General features: G+C 35.3%; 1 protein-coding gene across 1 annotated transcript in view; it reads right to left on the bottom strand.

Moving 5' to 3' along the window:
• The window catches only part of LOC121739183, a 142,538-nt gene extending 119,307 nt beyond the window's left edge, over positions 1-23,231 (bottom strand). The window contains exon 1 of the mRNA XM_042131532.1: positions 23,023-23,231. The gene's annotated coding sequence lies outside the window, so the exon portion shown is untranslated. The remainder of the gene's footprint in view (positions 1-23,022) is intronic.
• Between the last annotated feature and the right edge of the window lie 541 nt (positions 23,232-23,772).

Here is a 23,772-nt window from a genome sequence, read left to right as displayed (position 1 = left end):
ATTACTCCGCCGTTTGTTAACCGATTTTCAAAATTTTTCTTTTGGTATATAGGGTATCATCCCAATTTGGTATTATATTCACAAAAATGGTGATCTGATGAAGGATCCATAAGCAATCGAGGGAACTCCTCAAAATTTATAGGGAAACATGTGGTGACTTCGGTTTCGTGAGAAGTATTCTAAGCATATTATGCTACCAACAAGTAAGATTTTGCACCGAGGTCTACCTGGTATACCGTGATTCGGAAGGTGCTGAGAGAACTCCTGATTCTTAATAGATACAAGTTTGGGAGTTTCGGCGTTGTTTTAAGAACGGAAAGCATATGCTACTGTACAAATTACATTCATCATAATCATCATCATCATCATCACTACCATATTATACCATGCATCGTCCCATGGTTATGACTTATGATGAGCCTATAATGACCCTGTTATAGGTACTTTTCATAGTCTTTTAGATGGAGACTCGAGTTTTTCAAGCGATAATTAAAAAAAATTATACCTACCTCATATTATAAACTTGAAGAGTATGTTTGCTTGAACGCGTTAATCTCAGGAACTACAGGTCCGATTTAAAAACATATTTCAGTATTAGATAGCTCATTTATCGAGTAAGACTGTAAGTCAGAGTATAAGTACTAGAAGTACCGAGTAAGGCTATATATTATCACGCTAAGACTAATACGGCCGAAGAAACGCAGGAAAATGTGGGAAAAACGGGGGAAATATTAAAAATTACGAACTACTGGAGTAATTTTTGTGGCAATATTAAGCACAGATATAGAGTAGACCAAGTGAAGGGAGTAGGGACATAAGCTATTTTTTATGGGAAAATGTACGGTTTCTGTAAAATTCCTAACGCGGGCGAAGCCGCGCGGGACATCTAGTATTATATAGATAAGAGCTCTGTGGAAAAGCCGTAACCCTAGTACATCTAAAAATCATTACGTCTTATAACATTATAAACTACGTTGCATTATTAATTCCATAGTAAATTCAACTTACAATTAAGTAATGACGTCTTCTATTTAAATAGTCTTAAATAGATACAACTTACAAAATATCTAAACTTCTTTATGTGATACAGTGAAATCATTTTATTAGCAAGAGGAATTTTATTTTAAAGTAACAACCCTAATGCGTCTGAAAAAATGATTCATGTTATACAAGGCATTGAATTATTACAAATAACGAAACATAAAGAAAACAAACAGCGATACGTTACGAACAACAAGCGTACCAGTTAACAACAAGACTGTTAGGGTTTCAGCATAATTCGTTTAGGGAATATTATATTTTACGTAAAGCATATATTTTTACGTAAGGCATATTTTGGTGTTACCTTTTTAAGAAATGTCAGCAAGTTCTAAGGTAAGGTATGGTTTTTCCAGCAAATTTTTTTCAATCAGAAAATTGAAAAATAATAAATATAATTTATATATCGACTACTTCTGATAATCTTCTAATATATAAAATTCTCGTGTCACAATGTTAGATAGCGTACTCCTCCGAAACGGCTTTACTGATTTTAACCAAATTTTATATGCATATTCAGTAGGTCTGAGAATCGGCTACTGGGTACTTTTTATATTGATAAGTGCATTTGTTGAATAAATAATAGTAAATTATTACACCTCGAGACTGACGGCGACTGTTGTTTTGCGACGTGATAGCGATGGACGTTGCCATGGTGACATACTTATTTAGTCACTTCAATAAAACTAGCTATTTGACCGAGCTTTGCTCGGTATTCAATAAAACACGAATAAAATGACATTTTCTGAAAATTATTCCTAGCTAGATCGATTTATCGCCCCCGAAACCTACCTAAAATACCTACCAAATTTCATGAAAATCATTGGAGCCGATTCCGAGATTCCAATTATCTATATTTTATATATACACAAGAATAGCTCGTTTAAAGATATAAGATAATACGGGCTAAATACTTTATATGGCAAAACAACGTTTACCGGGACAGCTAGCAATAATATAATATTGTAAAGCAATATGACATGCTGATGCCGCGTAAACGAAACTATACGTGTACATAGTACTTTTTTTACGTCCGTGGTACATAGATAGTATTTTGGAGCGCAAGAAAGGTCTTAGGATACATTTTGTAACGTACGGTTCCTGTGTTATATTATTACTAACCAAGATTCCACCGTACCAACCGAGAGCCATGCTTCATCATTAATTTATACGTGGGAGAGCTATGCTTCGGCACGAATGGGCCGGCTCGACTGGAGAAATACCACGTTCTCAAAGAAAACCGTCGTGAAGCAGCGCTTGCGCTGTGTTTCGCCGAGTGAGTGAGTTTACCGGAGGCCCAATCCCCTTCTTTACCCTCCCCTATTCCCTTCCCTTCCCATCCCTACTCTCCTCTATTATCCTATTCCCTCTTAAAAGGCCGGCAACGCACCTGCAGCTCTTCTGATGCTGCGAGTGTCCATGGGCGACGGTAGTTGCTTTCCATCAGGTGACCCGTTTGCTCGTTTGCCCCCGTATTTCATTAAAAAAAAACACGTACCAACAGTAACTAGTTACTTTGGATGTCCATGACATACAACAACCACATAACAGTCACCAAGATCAGTGCTGGGGCTATTGCTTACGGAATTTTTAATTTGTTTTTGTATTTGTATCCGTGAGTCGGCCATTATAAAAGTTTTTAATTTGTTCTGTAAAGTGGAGAGCATACAATACGGAAACCTTTCCCTCGTAGTTTGAATAGCGAAGGGCACATTTGCATGAATATCGCCTGTACAAGGGCGCAGGGGTCATTATCATCAACTCTGTGAACTTTAATCTGCAGTAAAAATTGTACAGTCGAGGATGTTAAAATTATTTTATTAAAATCCTTTTGTGTTTTAATATTTGCAGAACATAATTGAAATAACAATAAAGAAAAAATAAAAGATTCAAGACAGATTAAAGTGTTAGATTAGGTTACAAAAATGCAAATTGTTGAATCGATTAAAATTGCTTACTTCCTTTCATTCTAGCTATTTTTACGGTTCCGTAGCCACATGGAAAAAAACGGAACCTTTTCGATTCGAAAAGCTATACTATTGAAACTTGGTAAATAAATGTAGTCTGTGAACCGCATTAAGATTTTCATACAAAAATGGAAAAATTATTAAAAATTTTAGGGGTTTTAGGTGTACAACTGAAACAAAAATTTTTTTTTTCATCTAACCTATGCGTGTGAGGTATATATATGGATAGGTCTCCAAAAAGCATATTGAGGTTTTTAGTATCCTGAATAGTTTACGAGAGAGACTCTTCCAAAGTGGTAAAACGTGTCCCCCCCCCCCCCCTCTAACTTCTAAAGTAAGAGCATGATAAGTCTAAAAAAAATATGATGTACACTACTATAAAAACTACCAACGAAAATTGGTTTGAACGAGATCTAGCAAGGAGTTTTTTTTATACGTCATAAATGTAAACCTTAAATCAACTTTCTTTAAATCAACTGAAATATGATAATGAATCAAAAACCTAGTAATTTCATAAGAATAAACCTTATTGCTGCTGCGGAACCCTTCATGGGCGAGTCCGACTCGCACTTGGCCGGTTTTTAACACTAAACGGGCTCATGATGATGAATTATTGCTAAGGACGTGCTAAGGACACTTTCGATCATGTCAGTTCTAAAAACATCAATATTGGTCCTATAAAAATGTATCTATAACGCAGCCTACGCTTCTTTTTTTAAAACAAAATTGTGGCCAAAATCATCTGAAAAATTAATAGATGAAGCCTATTCATTTTTAGGGTTCCGTACCCAAAGGGTAAAAACGGGACCCTATTACTAAGACTTCGTTGTCTGTCCGTCTGACCGTCTGTCTGTCTGTCTCCAGGCTGTATCTCAAGAACCGATTGCGGTTCTTGAGATACAGCCTGGAGACAGACAGAGCTATTGAGCTAGACTTCTGAAATTTTCACAGATTGTGTATATCTGTTGCTGCTATAATAACAAATACTAAAACAAAATAAAGTTAACATTTAAGGGGGGCTCCTATACAAGAAACATGATTTTTGTGGCCTTTTTTGCTCGTAATCAATAATGGTAACAGCTAAGCCCTTGAATTTTTCACAAAATCCTAAATTCTAATTATACTTTAATAATTAATAATAATATTGAAATAAAATAAAAAATTAAGGGGGCTCCCGTACAAAAAACGCCATATTTGGCGTATTTTTGCTCTATAACGGTACGGAACCCTTCGTGAGCGAGTCCGACTCGCACTTGGCCGATTATTTCTATATTTTTAAGCCTATTCATATTTCTTTATTATTTTGTGCAAATTATTAAAAAGTAATTATAAGTCGGCGTTCTTCAAAAGAAACGACTTGACTGTCTGTTAAGTTTTAATACCCAGTAATTAATTCTGGGGCCAACTTTAGAGAAATGGACCGCAAAGGAGAATTTATTCAAATTATAAGAAGGGTGTGGCTTAAAAAGCTTTGAAATGCCTATTATCAGCAAAGCTCAAGTGCAGAACAGAGGCTAGACTAATTTTTCGCGTATATTTCTGCCACGCTCAGTAAAACCCTGGAACGAACTGCCGCCAGCCAAGCCTTTAAAAAAGAGCGTGCAGACTCTTAAAAAACCGGCAACGCACTTCGCAACTCTTCTGATGTTGCGAGTGTCCATAGGCATAGGTAGTTTCCCATCAGGTGACTCGTTTGCGCGTTAGCCTCCTAATTTTATAAAAAATATATATTATATTTAAAAATAAAACTGGAGAGGTGTGAGACACCTGAATGGCACGAAGTTATTTCTTATGTTCCAAAAACCTGTACTTACACTCAAAAAAATTATTAAAAAAACTCCATCTAGTTAACGCACAGGAATACTATCAACGCCCTCTGCCCCTACCAAGCAGGTACTAATAAAAAGTGTCGAGGTCAAATATCGTTCTGTCAAGCCCCTTTACGCCGAACGCGCGATAAGGAAGTTCCTTATCGCGATCCAAAAAATACTTGCAGGTGCACTTGACAGACAACTGAACGGACTATTCGTCACTTATCAGGGAGTGGTGAAACAGGCTCTAAACCAAACATCTACTGATGGGCTTTTGGATTTTGGAATTGACATTACTAAGCAGCCATAACCCATAACTTTAATAAATATTTAATATTATTTTATTTTAGCCCTTTTAATTCTCGTTTTAATATTATATAGTGCAATATTTTCAATTTTAGTAAAAAAAAATAATGGCTGATGAAACAGACTGCGTGATGCAACTATGATCGAATTTCAAACAAACAACAGTAACAAGTATATTTGAAGTGACTGGACAAAATCCGCTGAGCCAACCGCCTATGAATATTCGTGAAGGTGCATCGTATAATCAGAAAATCTATTATACCTCCAAGTTTAAAAGAAATTGAAGTTTAAATGAAACGCTCGGTGTTACAACAAATCGGGACGACCTGTGAGCACTTTATTCTCAAGATGAAATAGTTGTTCTTACCAGGCGATAGATTTTTAACAGCTTTTTAAACTAAGTGATTGAGGTACTCTGACCGTATCTTTTAAAAAGATTGCCCCAGAAGGTTTTGATTTTCGAATATTATATATATACTATCTGTTGCCCGCGACTTCGTCCGCTTCAACATAGTATAATAACAAAGATGGATAGTCTGCTAACAAAATATATGAAAAAAGTAAAATATAACCTCCTCCTTTTTGAAAGGCGGTTAAAAAGTAGCCTAAGTTACATCTTACTACATTAGCTATCTACCAAAAAAAGTCCCGGCAAAATAGCTCCAGCCGTTTCAGAGATTAGCCGGAACAAACAGACAGACAGACAGACATACAGACAAAAATTGTAAAAAATGTTGTTTTGGTGTGTGTAGCGTATAAAGATAGGAATGCATGTAGTAAAAAACGGTTTTTTCAATATTACAAACAGTTTATATGTATGTATGTACAGATGTATAGATAATATTATAAAGCGGAAAAGTTTGTTTGTTTGTTTGAACGCGCTAATCTCAGGAACTACTGGTCCGATATGAAAAATTATTTCAGTGTTAGATAGGCCATTTATCGAGGAAGGCTTTAGGCTATATTTTATCACGATAATACTAACAGGAGCGAAGAAATAGAGGAAAGTGTGGAAAAAACGGGAGGAAATTATTTGAAAGGGCTTATTTGAACGCACTTATCTCAGGAACTACTGGTTCGATTTGAAAAATTCTTTCAGTGTTAGATAGCCTATTTATCGAGAAAGGTTATAGGCTATATTTTATTGCGCTAAAACTAATGAGAGCGAATAAATAGAAAAAAATGTGGAAAAAAATTGGGGAAATTATTTGAAAGGGCTTATTTGAACGCGCTAATCTCAGGAACTACTGGTCCGATTTGAAAAATTATTTCAGTGTTAGATAGCCCATTTATCGAGAAAGGCTATAGGCTATATTTTATCACACTCAAACTAAAAGCAGCGAAGAAATAGAGGAAAATGTGGAAAAAAACGGGGCAAATTATTTGAAAGGGCTTATCTCACGAACTACTGGAGAAATTTTTCTGTTATTTGGCACAGGTAAGAAGTAGACCACGTGAAGGATCATAGGCTATTTTTGTGGACTAATTTGTCTGTGAAATAGGTATCTAATTTACGCGGGCGAAGCTGCGCGGTACGTTATATTTCGCGTGGTCACGACATCACGCGTAAACGGCTGGACCCATTTTGCTGAAATTTGGTATAAAGATACTTTGAGTCCCGAAGAAGAACATAGGATATATTTTGTCCCGGAAAAATAACTGCTTACTGCACAATATACTTTTATAATTTGCGCGTAAACTATTCAATCTATTTTGATGAAATTTGGTATGGAGATACTTTGAGTTTTGGGAAAGGACACGGAATACTAATTTTGTCTCAGAAAATGTACGGTTCCCGCACAATAAACTTTAATGATTATCGCCTAAAGTCTAAACTATTCAATCTATTTTGATTAAATTTGGTATGGCAATACTTTGGTATGGATACTTCGTCGAACGTCATATTAACGTACCCTTATGTCAATTCCATTCATTTTCATTGGCGATTCTATAACGAAGCGAAAACGAAAAGGTTTTGGGCTCACCCCCCAGACTAGACAACGCCAACATCACAAAATGTATGGGATTTGACATTAGTATTCGCTAGCGAAGCGATGACTTATGTCAAATCGCATACATTTTGTTAGCGTTTACGATAATCGCTTGCCACTTGTCTACTAGGGCAGGTGTAAGGTCAGGCCATAAGGCTCGATTTTTTTGCGTCCGAGCGTCCGTGGCCTAATGGGTAGACCTTTGGCTCGCACTCGCAGAGGGTGCAGGTTCGATCCCGGGTGGAGGCATGTACCAATGAGACACTTTCTGATCTCAAGTACATAATACGGACGCTCGTACGGTGAAGGAAAACATCGTGAGGAAACCCGCACATGGTTGGTTCCAGACGTATTGACCTGTTCTTTCGTCTGGACTAGGCTGACTACGTAACGAGAATGCCGTATGCGCTTGGGAAACCATATATTGTATAAATTATCACATACTACAATGGATGCAAATGCCTAGTTTAATAATTATTGTACTATGTTAAAGACAGCGCGACCGCGTAGCTATTTAAATAGATCGTTACATACTTGGTACTATTGTTTGTGTAGCGGCCAAGCCGCTCGTTCACGCGGACGCCATAAATCCAGCCTGCGTTGCAGCACTTGCGACGTCGCGCGTCGTATCTCAAAACAACAATAGCACATGTAGATTTTTACGTTGCGACGTAACAGCGTATGTTATGGCTAGGCCCATGTTTTATAGGCCCGTGCAGACGGCGCATCGTGTCGAAGCAATGTGGCCTTAACAATTTTAAAGGAGTCATTCAAAATTATGGTTTATTTACTACACAAGAAGATATACATTTGAGTGACAGACTTGCTGCTCACGGGCTCTCTGTTACAATTTTGATTAAGTAAATAAAAATGCATAGCAACACCTCGCGACGTTGCAATGTGAACTGACCCTAAGTCTGATATTAAAGTAAACAAAACACAGGTGGTATGTTTCAACGCTTGTTGTAAACGAAGCTCTAGCGTTTAGTTATTATTAAAATACAATTTATGTCTCTCTGTTGCGTAAGGGTCAATTCAGACCGCAACGATGCGAGGCGAGGCGCGGCGCGGCATGAATTTGTATGGATTTGACAGATTTCAATTGCGTGAGATCTCTTGCGAATCTGTCAAATCCATATAAATTTAAAAATGCATCGCGTTGCGGTCTGAATCAACCCTTAGGGTCAATTTAGACCGCAACGCGACGAGGCGAGGCGGGCGAGAAGTGCATCGAGCCAGAGATCGAGAGATTTGCCAGATTTCAATTGCGTGAGAAGTCTTGCGAATCTGTCAAATCCATACAAATTTAGAAATGCATATCTACGCATCATGATTTTTCGAGATCGACGTGATCAATAATTATGCAGACAGTGTGGACGGATGTACTATCAGAGAAGTTGGTTCATAGGCAGATGGCGGACCTACGAAGATTGATCGAGTCAATATGTCGAACACGACAGATGATGACCATTGAATTGACGTAATCCGACCAAATGACGTAAGTCCATCAACTGCCTATGAATTTTCAATGGTACAAACATGCTGGCAATCATGGATACTGATCATGACCCAACGTTAAGTATGTCTTTGTTGTCTTTGTACCTTCATAACAGTAATTTCTATCTGCAAAAAGTCAATATTAAGACTGAAGCAATAATGAAAGAAATAAGCTAGATGAGGACTGCCCGACTGAGATGTCGCGCTCAGCAGGTGAGGTAATTTTGAAATCTTCTTTATCTGCGTTGTACACTTTTGGCATGGGTAAAAACTGTTAAACTCGCGTCAGGAGTACAGGGACACGTGATCTGATTGAAAATTCATAAGTGTTAAGTGTGAAACTATAAGAGCTACACTATTTAAAGATTTAGTCTGTGAACCGCATTAAGATTTTGATACAAAAATGGAAAAAATATTAAAAATTTTAGGGGTCCCTATAGGTACAACTGTTCACTGAAACAAAAAAAAAATATCTTACCTATGCGTGTGGGGCTACTGTGGGGTATCTATGGATAGGTCTTTAAAAATCATATTGAGGTTTCTAATATCATTTTTTCTAACCTGAATAGTTTGCGAGAGAGACTCTTCCAAAGTGGTAAAATGTGTGTCCCCCCCTCTAACTTCTAAAGTAGGGGCATGATAATTCTAAAAAAAAATAATACTATGTCATAAATCAAAAATCCTTTTAATAATATATTAATAATTTAATCCACTGGATGTTGATTTAATACCAGTTGTTATCACTCCTAATGGAAGCCTGTCTGTGATAAGATACCGCGTTTATGTACAGCCGACGATAACCGATTCATGATCTCGCCGCACTTAGTTTTTTTTGGAGCCTATATACTCGTACTATCCCACTGCTGGGAAAAGGCAAACTTAGGCCCGTATAAATAGTCAGTACTCAAGATGCATCTCGGTCTCAAGACACGGTTCGGGCTGTGTGATTGGTTGGCTGTCAAAATATGGACCAATCACAGAGCCGAACCGCGTCTTGAGACCGGGTCGTATCTTAAGTACTGACTATTTATACGGGCCTTAAACGTTTGTTTGTTTGTACCTTAGTCTGTATGTTACCTCTTCCGCCCAAACCGCTGAATCTTTATGCTGAAATTTGGTATGGGTATACTTTGAGTGGACATATAATACATTTTACCACGTAAAATGTACGCTTCCCGCGTGATAAACGAATTTTTATCACGCGGGCGTCATCTAGTACAATATAGTTAAATAAGGAATTTTATTTCATAGTGGTATTATAAAGTGTTGGCTTTATCGAAGCAGTTAATGTGCATTCTTTTTAACCGACTTCCAAAAAGGAGGAGGTTATATCATTATGATCGTCCGTTTATTTTTTTTGTATGTTCAACCATAACTTCGCCGTGCGTGGACCGATCTTCATGATTATTTTGTTGTTGTACTGGGTTGAATCTGATGTTGGTACCATGTTCACAAAAATGGTGATCTGATGATGGGATCCATAAGGAATCGAGAGGACTCCTTGTGTATGGAAATATATAGTGATTTTGTTTTTTTTAAGCATTCGAGGTAAATGCTACCAAAAAATAAGATTTGGCACCAGGTTATGCCCTGGATCCGAAGGTACCGAACAGAACTATCGTTGAGATCGACTAAATCTCAACGAATTCTGTACTCAATTTTTACTCTTTTGAAGTCGGTACTGGCTAAGTTCTATGTCAAGTATCTCAGTTCTGGACTGGTACCGACTTCAAACGAATGAAAATTGAGTACAGAATTCGTTGAGATTTACTTAGTCGAATTTTGAAAAAGGCACTAATCAGTAATAAGAATTATTTCATACTTTTTAGGTAATTTTAAGAATATTGTTTTTACATTGGATGTCGGGTTAAATTTTTTGTTAAAAAATTATAATTAATAAGAGAATTGCTTCAATACACTTTAGATATAATCAAAATAATTAAGATGTTTATTTTTTAAATTTCCTAACTTTCTTACTAATATTATAATTAATGTGAAACTTGAAAGTGCGGCTGTCGGTCTGTCTGTTACCTCTTCATGCTTGACATTCTAACCCGATTTACCGATTTAGATGAACACATTTTAAGTTGGCCTTAGCCAGGAAAAAGACATTGGATTGTTTTACCACTGCAAATGTAATAAACGAATTCCTGAAAAACGTAATCTAGTTTTTATAAATTATCACTTATATTGAAAATTATGAGGCAATTAAGACGATAAAATTCAATAGCAAAATGCTCATAAATATTTCATAGAACCTACCCGTGCACAGTCTATTGTGCTAGAAATTATCTTTCCACCATTTTGACTTCGCACAAATAACTAGCTGACAACAAGCTCTAGGGTTAAACATACTAGCGTTAACTGTAATTCCACATTGTAACATACAAAAATATCAATCGCTTGTTCAATGTGCCGATAGAGTATCTACAGGGTATTGAAGTTATGGGAACTTCAATAACTTAGCCGCTCCCTTGACGATCAATAATTTTATTGTGCAATATCACGCTTCAATTTCATTAAACAGTTTATTTGACAATATGATTGAAAGGCGGGCACGTTCAAAATTAACCCTAGACGGTCAATAATATTGCACAATACGTTATCATGCAATATCTTGCACAATAAAATTGATCGTCTAGGGGCGCCGCTTACTTAATTTTCAATATTTCCAGCCGTATAGTATGAAATAGGCAATAGCCCTAATCTAGGTTTAGTATAGCGTGAACTTGACCTTCGTGTCGGCCTGTTGACCGCATTCCCAACCACCTCGTTCGCGCAAAAACACCTCAACTTAAATGAACAAAATACCGTTATATAATTTTTTACATAAAGTGAACAGCGCAATATTATATAAAAAGTGTGTTTTGCCAAACAAAAAAAGAATTTGCAAGCAATTCTTACTAATATTAAAAATAAGATAATGCCTTTGTCTGTTGCCTCTATTGGTATGGAGATACTTTGAGCACCGGGAATGAAATAGAATACTTTTTATCCCATAAAAATGTATAGTTCCAAACAAATCGAGTTGCCCCCGCCAAGGCGTTTGCATTAAAAATAATAATTTGCAAGCAACTGCAGTAGTTCTTCTTCTTCTTACAGTAGTTAATGATTCATTTAAAAATGTCATGTCATTCGAAGCTATATTTTTAGATACTACATTATATTTCCGAGAATTCGATCTGAGCAAAAACACGATATATTAAAATTTTATCGATCGAAAAAATCACAAAGATGCATCTAATTTTCAAGAATTTTTTCATTTATTGCCGTAACCGTGCATTGAACTAAGTTAATATTTTAACACATTGTATAAAATTCTATCATTGAGAGATCGACCTAGCGGACTTTTAAAATGTTGTATATTTATCGAGTTATTGAGAAAAATCTAATTTGGCGATGAATCCGCGTCGTTCTTTTCCACCTGGCATATGAAAGACGGGCGTTAGTGTGAAGAGAGAAGGACGATGTTTGATTTTTTCCCTCGCCCTCTTAGTCGCCCTCTTAAGCGGAAAAGCAGGCCTTTAGCGGAAAAGTAGGAAAACCGTCGGGGTTTTAGTGGCCTCCACGACCGCCGGGGAGTCCCATAAACCCCGGTAGCCTCCCCAGACTGCCTGGGATGCCGGATGCGTAAACGCATTTCAACGAGACCGGCCGTTGACTATTCACTTAGTGGCCCACTTTTTCTAATTGTTTTATTTACTTACCATAATATCAATCACTTTTAATATCTTATAATACTAAAAATATTTTAGCATCGAGTCGTGAGGAAATAAACATATCTTACAGATAAACGGACAACTGGCGTGGTGATGATGATGTAATTTACTCTAATAAAACCGCGGCAGACAAAATTCTCTTCAATTAGAACTGCGAATTTTCTTTTAAGGCCAGATCGATATAAGGTGGACGGTGATTCTTTTCTTTATAACGGCAGCTGTGACCTATTTCAAGATGGCTCTAAATTAAGCTGATTTAACGTAACACCTGAATGCAATTAACTTTCATTATAATCTATATATTAATACGTGAGCCAAAAACTTTGTATCCCTTTCGACGAAAAATGGGGAAACGTAGGTGAATCAAATTTTGCACAGTTATAGTTTATATGGTGAAGGAGTGCATCGAGCTAATATTATTTTGAAATTATGCTTTTATTATACATTTTTTTAACAAATAAAACATTACACACTCTACAACACACACACTAGGAAAAATGACAGATTTTTTAGTGGCAAGCCTATACATACGAATTATTCTCTTTTATTTATGGTTGAAGTCTGTTGACAACAAGTAGACAAATTGAAAATGGATTATAGTTTTTTTTATTGAATCTGAGATACTATTAGACAATGCTTACACGTCCAGTCTGAGATCAGCTGAGTCCCAGAGACAAGAGTTGAAAAAATATTATAAAGTCAATATTTTTTTACAAAATATAGGTAGTAGTCCTAATGTCGTTGAAACTAAGGTCGAATTTCGACCATTGGGCGATCTCTAGTATGGTTAAATAGTCTTAATAAATGCCATCGTCCATAGGCACAGGTGCACATATCTATGTCTGTGCACAGGTACAACAGAAAGAAACAAATACGTTTTATTTCAGTTACGTGCAATAGGCAATAGAATATCTGAAATTCCATACCGTCATGTCCCTTACGGTTTTAATTTGAATTCTATATCTCGCAAATGTTTTTTACGTGTGAAAGAAGAGTTTTTACATAAGACGATACGATACTGCACATAATATCGTGATGATCAGCAGACAAGTAAGTATGTTTTGCGGGCTTTAATATAAATATTTTTTTAATCCTTTGGTAAATTTCTTAATAGGTAAATTGATTCTTAATGTTTCGAACCGTTAAAAATAATAAATTATTATATAGTATTCACACATAGTCTCTAGCGTAAAATGGCATACGAATTTTGTAGAATTGTTTAGTATGTATAGTATATTTCGCTATTTAGCTAAATTTACCTAAAAGAACCAACAAAATCTTAAGTGCATACTGTATACTAACTTAAAATGCCCAGGGAGTCATTACGGAACCAACTTTTGTCATCGAATTGTATCGTGTCGTTATCGTCTAATGTAAAAACAACTAACGTCGGATGGCGTCGCGTGTCGTCGCTTTTCGATATAAATTGACGCGGTGTCTCTGGGGAACATTCGTGCGTAATAAAAATCACTTTTATTTTTATTTCCACTGAACAATGTATTCGATGCGCGAACTATTTCAGGCCCATTTAAATTTTGACGTAAGCGATTTAGGCCTTTGTTAACTACCGTACCGTCTTTATCGTCCCATGGTCTTTCAACATTCGGCCTATGATTGATACGTCATGTGTACCATTTCTTACAGCATCGATGTCGTAGATGCCGTTGTGTGGTACAGATCTTTATAGAAATATTATGTCAGTATGAAATACAAAAGACATACCCTGTCCTGTGGGGCCAGTCGGAACATTCTCGTGAAATTTTAGAAAAATACACTTAAAATAATAATATTAAAAGAGGGAGGGGGGGGGGGGTTGTGTGTGTGTTTGTGAATATATGCGGACGTTGAACGATTGCGATCTTATAAGCTTGAATGCAAGATGATGACGAAAATTGAAGACGAAAGCGCGTCCTCGCAAGAAGTTTTTGTAATTATTTCCTTACATTTACGTAGGACGAACCATTTCTATTTGATTAACTTCTTATCAGCGACGTTTGTGTAATCCTACAGCACAGAGGGCCGTACTCAAGGCCCTCTGTGCTCTTTCGGCGGAGATCAGGGTGGATGAGAATATACATTCCCAAACTAGTATACAATAGTTGATTATCGATTGGCACAATGCTAGTTAAATCATTCTGAGCATACGGAAATCGACTGAGTTGCAGATGTTTTTTATTATTGGAATTATTTTCCTAATACGAGAGCACAACAAACTACCGTGTTTGAAAGACAGCTTTTCGTCAAGAATTATGCCTAGATATTTTATGTCAGGTGATCTTTGTATTTGGAGACAGTCGTAGCAGATAGGCTTCGCTGATAGACAAAAGTGGGTATGCACCTTTAAGGTATTTAAGCAGATGTTTTATGGAAAAATATGAAATAAGTTTTAGTTGTATTTAGAGTGAATAGGCACTAAACCCGTTCAAGACCAGTGATATTCCACCTTCGGCCTCGCGACAAACTACTTTCTCTGATGGACCGTGAAAAATGAGAGCAGTGTCATCCGCGTAGCAGTAAACTTCCGCACAAGACAAGGGCAGAAAGGCAATATCGTTCATATAAATAAGAGAGTCAGTCCAAGAATACTGCCCTCTGGAACGCCGTAAGAGATAGATCTAGCAGCACTCAGATTGTCCACCTATTTGAATGCACTGTTTCCGTCCCGTTAAGTAACTGATAAATCATTTTCAAGCTATACCCCTAACACCATATTATGCTTCGAGTTTCTTTAATAGAATAGGTATGGAAATCGTCTCTAGAACGCCTTTGCTAGATCTAGCAACACGCCCAAGCAGCGTTGACCTTTATCCGGGTAGGCAATAACTTTATTTGTGAGAGCAGAGACTCTGTTGATTTTCCTTTTTGGAAACCAAATTGTCGGCTATTAATTATAGCATTTTTGTTAAGAAATGATACTAATCTACGGTGAATGATGCGTTCCAGTAGTTGGAAAATGGTAGCGAGATAGGACGCAAATTTGTACAACTTACGGTTTCGAGAAGTATATTGTGCATTAATAAGCAAATAAGATAATTAAAGCTAATTTAATTTACGTAAAAATACATTTAATAATGTAGCTTGTGAACATGAGTTTTAAGACAAAAGTCGAGGATAGCATTAAACCAGGTTGATTCAGACCGCAACGCGACGCGTTGATGTATTTCTAAAATATGGATTTGACAGATTCGCAAGGCGTCTCACGCAATTGAAGTCTGTCAATCGCCTCGCCTCGCCTCGTCGCGTTGCGACCCGGGTCAATTCAGACCGCAACGCGACGCGTAGATGCGTTTCTAAATTTGTACTGAATTGACATATTTTGTGAGCGTGAGATGTCTTGCAAATCTGTCAAATCCATACATAGAAATGCATCTCGTCACGTTGCGGTCTGAATTGACCCCTCTTTCATTACGAGGCAAAAATGTGCGCCTCCCGAGCGCGGCCTTAGTTATTCTTTGCAAACGTTACAGGTATGATAAATGGTTCCCAAAAGACATTAAGAACGTTGCACACATAACATAAATACAGTCGCGAAGATTTCCAGACGCCAGAGTTGAATTCCACAATATTAAAATTTATAGGGTTCTAAGATAAGAATACAAAAGTAGAAACGCATAGATACGACACAAGAAATGTGGTTTCCTTTTTATTGAACATAAATCGTTTAGGTGTGCCCGCAAGACGAGAGCGGCATTTTAAACATTCTCAACAGCTGGTATATTAAAAATAACCTATCGGCTTTTGACCAGCAAACAAAAAGGTTGGAATGTTATTTTTCATAAAGTGATTATAACGCTGTACCTACGGGCTATGACATTTTGGAATTTGGGCTTTTACCCGGATGTGCCAAAAGAAAAGTCACAAATGTCACTCTGACATTGGCAAGGAGCCATTATTAAAAAGAAGAAGAAGAAGAAAGTTACAAATGCTTGTATGAGCCTAGATTGCAGAATTTACGCGTTTCGGAGCTGTCAGTAAATTTATCTTAATTAATGTAAGAGCTTACATCGGAAAAGTCGGGTTTTTTGTTTTTCATAAATGGTTATAGGTAACTCTAATACCTTCAGTTCTATACTTTCAAAATGTGGATTTATACGTAATATAAAACCGGCTCCTGCGTTACATCGCCACGCAAAAACTTAATTAATTTGCGCATTCGTGGCCAAATTAATGCAAAGTAAACATTATCTTGCTCAGAAACACAACTCACGACATTTCTCGATCTCCAAACCATAATACGCCTTATTACCAAAAAGCAGAGTGCAAGTTCGCGTAGCACGAAACTCAATTATCTGAAATACGGGAGCCTACCGCGTGTGAACGAATTAAAATTTGAGTTTCACATGAAAGTGACTTAGGTATTGAGCATTCGCAAAGTTAGCGAGACCGTCGACACTCGGGCCGTAATTTAACTTCCAAAGACTGTACACTACAGATCAAAGATCGTCACTCCTCAGATGTGTCCTTATCGTAGTGAAGAAGAGTCCGCATACTCTTTTATTTTTATATTTAATATATTTACACATATAATTTGGTTATAAGATGTATTTGCTAAGAACAAATGCAATTGTAAAACGAAATATAATATAGTTTGGTACTTTAGATGTGATACAAAAACGCAAAACGTTATAAGATTAAATCTATAATATAAAAATGAGTCGCTGAATGTGTTGCTAAGCGCAAAACTCGAGAACGGTTGGACCGATTTCGCTAAATCTTTTTTTAAAATATTCCTTGAAGTACGAGGATGGTTCTTACGGAGAGAAAAATTCTAAAAAAAAATACCTGAAAAAAAGTCTAAAAACAACACTTTTCTATACTCCCATACAAAAGATTTGTCATAATACTTAAAAGTCGATTTGAACTTTAATACCACTAAACCTAAAATACACAAATTTCTTTTATATTTTAGGTTTAGTATAATATAAATATATATTTATATATATATATATATATATATATATATATATATATATATATATATATATATATATATATATATATATATATACTAGATGTCCCGCGCGGCTTCGCCCGCGTAAACTAGAAATTTTACAGAATCCGTAGGTACATTATCCCATAAAAAATATTTCCCCCGTTTTTCCCACATTTTCCTGAGTTTCTTCTGTCGTATTAGTCTTAGAGTAATAATATAATATAACCTTCTCGATAAATGATGAGTCTTACTCGATAAATGATCTATCTAACACTGAGATAAGTTTTTAAATCGGACCTGTAGTTTCTGAGATTGACGCGTTCAAGCAAACATACTCTTCAGGTTTATAATATTAGGTAGATATAGATTTTTTTTAATTATCGCTTGACAAACTCGAGTCTCGATCTAAAAGACTATGAAATGGTATAATATGGTAGTGATGATGATGATGATGATGATGAAGAATGTAATTTGCATAGTAGCATATGCTTTCTGTTCTTAAAACAACGCCGAAACTCCCAAACTTGTATCTATAAAGAATCAGGAATTCTCTCAGCACCTTCCGAACCACGGTATACCAGGTATATCTCGGTGCAAAATCTTACTTGTTGGTAGCATATGCTTAGAATACTTCTCACGAAACCGAAGTCACCATATGTTTCCCTATAAGTTTTGAGGAGTTCCCTCGATTACTTATGGATCCTTCATCAGATCACCACTATTCTGAATATAATACCAAATTGGGATGATACCCTATATACCAAAAGAAAAATTTTGAAAATCGGTTAACAAACGGCGGAGTAATCGTTGAATATAAGAAAACGAACATAACACCTCCCCCATTTTGAAAGTCGGTTAAAATTGTAGCCTATGTGTTATTTATTTAATATTTTAATCAGCACATGAATTGAATAACAAATTTTTTTTCAAATTAATCGTAGCACCATCTGTCAGGACAAACTAAAATTGAAATAGAATAATATTGAATGCGATGATAGCGCCGTCCGCCGGATCTAATGTAAAACATTCCAAAATCAACAACTCCTTATAAATAAGAAATTAATTGAAAAAACATTTTCCAGTAGACCAAACTGTAAATCTAAACCATTCTCGAATCTCCACGAACACACAAAAAAAATTTCATCAAAATTGGTCCAGTCGTTTAGGAGGAGTTCAGTCACATACACACGCACACAAGAAATATATATATTAAGATATATATATATATATATATATATATATATATATATATATATATATATATATATATATATATATATATATATATATATATATATATATATATATATATATATATATATATATATATATATATATATATATATATATATATATATATATATATATATATATATATATATATATATATATATATATATATATATATATATATATATATATATATATATATATATATATATATATATATATATATATATATATATATAAATGGATTTTCAATTGTGTTAGTAATGCTAAAACTCGAAAACGGCTGAACGGATTGGGCTGATTTTAGTCTTAAAATATTCGTAGAAGCCCAGGGAAGGTTTTAAAGTGACACGAAGTTCACCGGGGCAGCTAGTATGTTATATATTTAATTAATAGCTAGCCTTGTATAGCTCTATTTTTTTGCGCGGACCACTTGCGACGATGCGAGTTAAGGTACTAGTTGGAAGCCGGCTACATGATGTTGCAGCAGACGACGTGTCGTCGCAACACTACTGGTTTCTATGTATTTCTATGAATAAGTGTCGCTAGCTTCGTGTCACTAGCTGCGGAGAGTATTTCGCAGAAATACATACAAACCAGTAGTGTCGCTGCCACACGTCATCTGCGGTTGCATCGTGTCGCCCGCTGCCAACCAGCACCTTTTAAAAAAAAGTTTATCCTGTCTTAAAATACCATACATTTTTCCTTTTTCTCATAAATGCGAGGAACAAGAGAAATAACATAATATTTAACCCAAGGTTTACTCTAACCCAGACTGGTGCAAGTTGACCTTATAGGGAAAAAATTAAAAGACATTCAGGCAAATATTATGCGATGAGTATGTTACCTGAATACATTAAAGTCATAATTTATTTTAATAAAATGAAAACGCCCGAATTTTTGAGTAATCTGATAACGAAGGTTTCTTATGAAAAATTTAGTATTTATTCCTCTCATGCAGTCATTTTAACTATTTTGAAATATAGGTATCATTCAATGATTTAAGTATTGTTGGATATAATAATATATGTATTTCATGTCCGTATAGTCGTACAAAGATGGCGAACGTTCTCTTAACTACTTTATAGAAATAATAACTACTTGCTAATAATATTAATTAAAACTAGTTATTATCTTTATAAGCATCTATAAGTATTTTTGTATCCATGAGTATGACAAAGCAATCGCGTACCTTAAGGCCCAATAGTCTCTAAAATTAGCAGGTCGATGTCTGTCAGTACGAATATCGACGTAAAGGACATTAAAATAACATTCATATCAGCGCGCCTTGTACAGTGGCGGTTACGCGCTCGCCGCGTGCCTTGATAATAGGAAATAGGAGAAAAAACCTTTTGTTTTTAGTATTACACAAATCAAATATTATATCAAATCGTTTAGATTAGGTTACGACAAATGTCATTTTTTTTTGTTTTTTCTAGAAAGTGTGTAATTTAGCCATAAAATAATTTAATTATAAAAAACAGGCAACAGCGTTATAACAGTATTTATTTATTCTTTGAGATTTTTTCTATCGAGCAGAATTTATAAAATTGTGTACTGATATACCTTTGCATATAGGAAATTTTCTCAATTTTAAAACGGTACTTTTTTCATACTTAAATAATGACATTTCCTTTACAAAAAAAATATATTTAAAAAACCCATCTTACGTAGTTGCGACAACCACAGCGCCTTAAGGCAGTCCGTTTGCTCGTTTTACCGTCCATTCTACAGATTTTACGAAAGCTATAGGTAATATAACACAGCGGTCGACAACAGGCGGACCGCGAAAGGTCGAAACTCGGACCGAGAAATATTATTGTAAGTACTTAATGTATTTTATACCAAGTATCAATGAATACAAAAATAAGGTATACGTATACCTTCATTACTTAAAATAATATTTTTAAGCTACATAGGACAAGTTTATTTTTTTCTGGACATCGTTAAAATTTTCCCACAGTATTCGGACCCCACCCAAAATTACTTGCCAACCCCTGATATAACACTTTGAATCGAACTATTCGTGAATTTTTTCGGATAATTCCAACTCTAAAATCCTATTGTACAAGCCTTGCTACGAGAGATAAGCTGCTACGAAATCTAAAAGCTAAAAGCTACACCGCTGTAGCTCTACACGTACATTTACCACTCAATAGTTTGTTTTTACTACTGCATACTGTTAAAATCAGACTATATTATGAATTATGATACTTGAAATAAGTCGTTTATTTGCATTTTTAGGTTTCCGTACCCAAAGGGTAAAAACGGGACCGTATTACTGAGACTTCGATGTCTGTCCGTCTGTCTGTCTGTCTCCAGGCTGTAACTCAAGAACCGCTATAGCTAGACTTCTGAAATTTCCACAGATTGTGTATTTTTTGTGCCGCTACAACAACAAATACTAAAAACAAAAGAAAGTTATGATTTAAGGGGGCTTCCATACAACAAACGTAATTTTTTTGTCCTTTTTGGCTCCTAATCTATAATGGCTACATGTAGACACTTGAAATTTTTACAAAGTCCTCAATTGTATTATGTGTAAGTACTTAATTATTAAATAACAAAATTAAAATAAAATAAATAAGTAAAGGGGCTCCCATACAAAAAATAAAAAAATTCCCCACTTTCCCTCTATATTCGGTGCGGAACCCTTAGTGCGCGAGTCCGACTCGCTCGTATCGCTAGCTTCGTTGGCTTGGCCGATTTTTATTATTTTGCGCGAACAAAATCGCGGGAAAAGCTAGTTCCAAACGAACAGAATATAACAGAATCCCGTTATGTAAAGTAAGACGTCAATCTTTAGGACTCTCATTATCAAATAGCTGCGGCTACGAATAATAAAAATTATTCGTAGAGCTGCGGTATAAATATTAATATTCAAACTTTGATGAAAGTTTTAATTTTGAATATTAACTTTTCTTGAATCTGAAAGATTATACGAAAAACGGTCGATACGTAAAAGTACGAGTTTCGAGGGATATCGCGAGAAATTATTAAGGATTTTACATTGTTTGTATAAATGTAATAATTCCTATATTTTTGTTATGACATTATATTATACGAGCTTTTGCCCGCGGCTTCGCTCGCGTTAAGAAGTATTATTATATACAAACTTTCATCCTCTATTTGAACCCCTTGGGATTGGAATTTATCAAAATCCTTTCTTAGCGGATGCCTACGTCATAACATCTACCTGCATGCCAAATTTCAGCCCGATCCGTCCAATGGTTTGGGCTGTGCGTTGATAGATCACTATGTCAATCAGTCAGTCACCTTTGAGTTTTATATACCTATATAGATTGCATTGAAAAGCATTGACTCAAAATTATGTACATAGAAGAAAATGCTTAGCGATAGTATGTTTTTCGCCAAGTAAATAAGTCCAAAATTAGTTCAGGATAGATGTTAGGTGCCATAAGGACCAGAAACACAAGTGCGCAGGACCAGAGAAATTACAAGATGTGTAACAACTAACATTCCTCTGGTGTTGCAGTCCATGGGCAACAGTATATTTGTTTAGGTCCATTAATAACAAATGTAAGATTTAAAAAATAGTCTGTGTAAAAAAACCGACGTGTAAATAATAATGTGTGTAAATAAGTCACATATTTTGACTAAAATTTTGTTCGCCATGAAAAGAAATGTTCAATTTCACTTTATTTTTGATTCGAATATAACAAAAATAAAGAAGAATATACAATATAAATGAGAATATTCGCTGGCACATAAATTTACTTTATCGCCTGAGCAATAACCATAACGCATCGTTTATATGTTTAATACTTAGCCTCATATTACACCTAAATTACCAGTATACTCATGAATATTTCCAATAGCTATAATACATAAAATTAAATAATAATAATAATTAATTCATCATCAAAATTAGTTACACATAGCCTACGAATAATAAAAACTAAGGAATCGTAACTCCCATACTATTACCGTTTTAAATTTGGTTCCTTTTGATCTGTCATGTAACGTCAAGGTCACCTAAATATTGCAAATGTATTGAAATGTGTACCTATACTTTTTTGACAAGTATTGTGGAGCATGTTTTTTGACGGAGTTACTTTTCCTTAGTTTTTATTATTCGTAGCACATGGCTCATAAAATAATTTTGATATTTAAAAATGTACGGTGTAAGTCATCTGTGTAACTAGATAAATTTGTATAAAATATACCTTCAAGAAACTTTCTTAATACTTATAATACATTTACATAGTAAATATTACATTAGCAATCGCTGGGAAATATAATGAAATTATAACACCAAATATATAAAGTACTTTATAAACAAGAGACGTTTAAATATTATTCGCAAGCTAGGTCAAAATATTACCTTGCTAATTTATTAAAATATATATAAAATATCATCTATGTAACTTTTGAAAGTCAACATTACGCGAGAAAATAAAGTACGAATTTTAGTATTGTATACTCACGCATTCTCGAATTACGGTTAACGACACAATACAGGGGTAAACATAATGAAAATGAATGCAAAAAGCCAACAATGTCGCTTACCTTAATCAAAAACGATGTAAGCGCGCCAACCTCTTATACATCGTAAGAGTTTTGAACTACAGAAACCTCCGTAAAATACAGCACGATCATTTTGAAACCACGCAACGATTGTTAAAAATAAATTGCGTTTGTTTAATTGTTTTTGAACAGTTTGTTTATGTCACGATAATGTTTACGATGTCTGGAGGGAAATCCCGTGATAGAGTCCGTCCCGCGCAAGGTGCCCCGAGCTACTAACGCATAAGTACAGCTTGGGTGTAGTGATGACTGACGCCCTATAGGTATGTTACCCGAAACCATTTTTAGACACCCCTGAAACCTTTCCGGTTATGTAAGCCTTTACCAATCCGATATTTGATCATATCTTAATTCGCTTATAATATCGAAGACTTATCGAAGACGATAGATAGGTTAAAGAAAAAAAATTGGTAAAAATATTTGGTAAATACTAAATATAATATAAATTAAGCTGGTTTCAGATTACGCTATAGTATAATAGCATAATGTAGTACAGTGTGAACGTGTCCATAACAATGTATGGTGCGCGATATTCTTGTGCTATCAGCTTGAATATAATTTTTTGAAAATAATAATTTATAATAATATATTTCTCAATGTTTAGAGAAGAAATTATTTTCGACAGTAAATAATCGCGTATTATTTCCGTCCAAACTTTTCATTGATATGAGACTATTAAAATATTATTTATAGGCAAAGCTGCAGTACTTAAATAAGAAATTAGTAAGTATG

This window comes from Aricia agestis, chromosome Z (genome assembly GCF_905147365.1).
Source record: "Aricia agestis chromosome Z, ilAriAges1.1, whole genome shotgun sequence".
Lineage (NCBI taxonomy): Eukaryota > Metazoa > Arthropoda > Insecta > Lepidoptera > Lycaenidae > Aricia > Aricia agestis.
Note: the sequence above shows the minus strand (reverse complement) of the source record. Positions and strands in the feature narration are given on the sequence as shown.